Here is a 3,153-nt window from a genome sequence, read left to right as displayed (position 1 = left end):
AGAGCGACAGACTGAAAAATGATCTCAGTTCGGAAGCTAACGCTAGCTAGCAGCTGTCAGTAGATGACACAAACACTGCAGATGAATCGATTTCAGTCCTTTCTGTGTAAAAACTGAACACTAAAGTGGATGTTTCAATGTAGTTGAAGCATTTGCTACTGTGTGTAGCTGTATGGGATAGTATTTATGCTTTTAAATTAACTGTTTATATATATACTGTGTAGTGTATATACAGAATCTGTAACAATGAGTGTGATGCTGAAAACATGATGCATTTACCCAAAATTCAACACAATTCAATTCACATTCTCTATAAGGTTAGCTTTAGCTAGCTCTGTTTTGTAGCTGCTGCAAATTTAAAAGCCATTTTCCCAGAAATTACACATATCAATAACAAATATTCTTACATTACAGTAAAGAAGGTGTCAAAAGGTCAAATGTAATTCATCCAATCAAATATGTAGTTAGTCCACTTTGTGTTTTAAGGACAGTTTACTTCACCCACAGCAGGAAAAGGTAGAAAAATAAAAAAATACAGTTAGAGTAGCTGAGATGGCAGCTAATTATAGTTTCTTATTAATGAGAGACTTTTGTGCCTGCCCCCCCCCCACCGCCCATGTGTAACTGTTTTTGTGTATCATGATTCTTTACAATAAATATACATGGGGCTTCATTTCACCCACAAGCCACAACACTGTTTAAATTACTACACGTTCTACAGAGGATAGAATTTGCTTGTACAGAAAATCTTGCAGTGGATATATATGTATAATATTAACACCATGTTTGATTATCACAAGCCACGAGTTCACTCCTGACTATGTAAAGGTCAACTTTATGCTTAAAAAACATTTTGTGACTGTTTGCTTTCAGGCTCTTCAGGTGATGATTTTTCATTAAAAGCAAAAGGGGAAATGAGATGCAATCAATCTGAGCTGAATTCTAATGCTCTTGTTCTCTTTGTGGAGGGAAGTGCCACGCTCCCCAGATGGCATCGCTGCATCATTTACGACTAATGGGAGCTACACTCTGTCCTTTCCCGTTAGTTGTGACCTGATATATGAAAGTCTCTATCGATGTTCTGACGTGGATGAGCTGCTTCACGGAAAAAATGAGCTCTAAAGAAACTCATGATGTTTAATGGGTAAATTCATTAATTAATCAAAATAAAATCCTGAAATGTCTCCAAATGCAGCTCAGTAACTGAAAGGATGATTCTCAGTGTGAGCAGCTGAGGCACCCCCTACATCTGTTATCATTTTCTCTTTCAGTGTGTTTTCTGAAAGCTCTTTTTTTAAATGACTGTGGCCAAGAATGGGTCGACACTGCTCCACTCAGCAGGTCAGGGGCAGCTGAGTGTCTGTGGGAGCTGATAAGATGAGTACAGCCTTGAAAAGGCTGAGCTTCAGAGTTTTAACCTCCTGTTCACTCATACAGACTCAAAGTAGCAGCTTCTCTCTCGAACACTGAGCTGGCGACCAACATACCCAGCTCTGACTGGAGGGTTTATTACACTACGCTGGCACAGAAGGACGTACAGCGGCGGTGCGCTTCCAAATATCATTCTCTTATTCCAGTCCAAGTGTGGCTGTCTCCAGGCAGTCGCTACCTCATGTATGAGGAAATGTGCAAAAGTTCAAACTGTTGTGTCGCTGGTGAACGTCTGAGGCACCAGAAACACTGAAATCATGCAAGTTCAAATACTGGATTTTACAAAACCAGTCCTGTCAACACTGTCTATTTTAGAGCTGCTCAATTATGTGAAAAATCATAATCATAATTATTTAACACAATTACTCTGATTTTTGAAACACCTTGCATCTACTGAACTTGAAGCCTTGAAGTTTTTTGTTTTGAAAGATGGGAAATAATGGTTGTAAGATGGGTAAACGGTACGTACTGCCAGTGTAATTTTGTTACACATTGTGTAACTTGCAATACAGTATTAAAAAAAACCTGTCTAAATTTTGAGTGACAGTTCAGTGAAAAGTACTTATCAATCCACACTGATTTTACAAATAAAACATTGCTACAGGATGTTAATACTGCTGCTCGTACCCTAAAGAATCGCTGTCGAAATTCTTGCCAGTGAGCTCTTCTTCTATGGTAATCGAACAGCTCGACTGTGTGACAGGATGATAAAAGTCTGTGCTAGCCAGTGTAGGATCTTTGGCTGAACTAAACTTGCCACAGCCTGGCTGAGAGCTTCTAGGGAAGGAAAAGAAAAGGGGTGCGCTGGATTTATAACACAAGGCAAAATGAGAGCATCACTCCGAAACCCAGTGCTGCACAAGGATCTCAATTATCTTGTTTTCACAATCACTGGAAGCCAAAAGTGTAACTGAAAATAAACTTTGGTTAACTGCCCAGGCCTATGTGATAATTAGAGAGGGATGGTGTGTGTGAATATTTATATATATATTGCATGGTTTTGGGTCTGTATATTTATAGTATCTTGAACCTGTGCTTGTATTAACTGCACACATTTTTTTGTCTATGTCTTCCTGTATGTGGAGAGCGGATGGAAATGAGTTGGTTCATACACCTGGTACGTTTCTTCTCCTTGTACAAGATGAATATTTTTAGTTCAGGGTCCCGACAAATAAATGTAAAAAACCATGACACTGTTTCAAGGTTAAATTCACCTCTGGTATTTGAGTCTGTATGTGTGGACGCAGGGCTGGAGGAGCATCTGAGGAAGCAAAGAGTAGGTTTTATAAGCAACTAAGCACATTAATCAGTAGTCAACTAGAAATATTCTAGCAATATAAATTCAGATTTTTCAAATTAACATACTTAAATGCCAAATTCTGTTGTATTAAATTTCACGATTAGGTATACAGTTGTTTACAGTGTTCAAATCTGTGGCCTTTCTTTGCTTCCACATGCATTTTGTTCTTCCTCTGTTCTCTCCTTCCTGCTGTAAAGTCTTTATAGCAACTCATTAAACTGAAAAGCCTGTCTACAAAAGCAGCTTTTACAGGTAACCTTGCACCTTGTGCTTCACTCTTGTCATCTTGCATTATAAGTGGTAGCATTAGAGCTGTTAAAAGGCAATTCTAAGTAACATAGCTTAATGGACTGGCCTCTTGGCTGGAATGTAGACCTTTCAGGTTGAATACAATACCTGGTTAAGATTTTATTCTGATGTCT

This window comes from Monopterus albus, unplaced genomic scaffold (assembly GCF_001952655.1).
Source record: "Monopterus albus unplaced genomic scaffold, M_albus_1.0 scaffold67.1, whole genome shotgun sequence".
Taxonomy (NCBI): domain Eukaryota; kingdom Metazoa; phylum Chordata; class Actinopteri; order Synbranchiformes; family Synbranchidae; genus Monopterus; species Monopterus albus.
Note: the sequence above shows the minus strand (reverse complement) of the source record.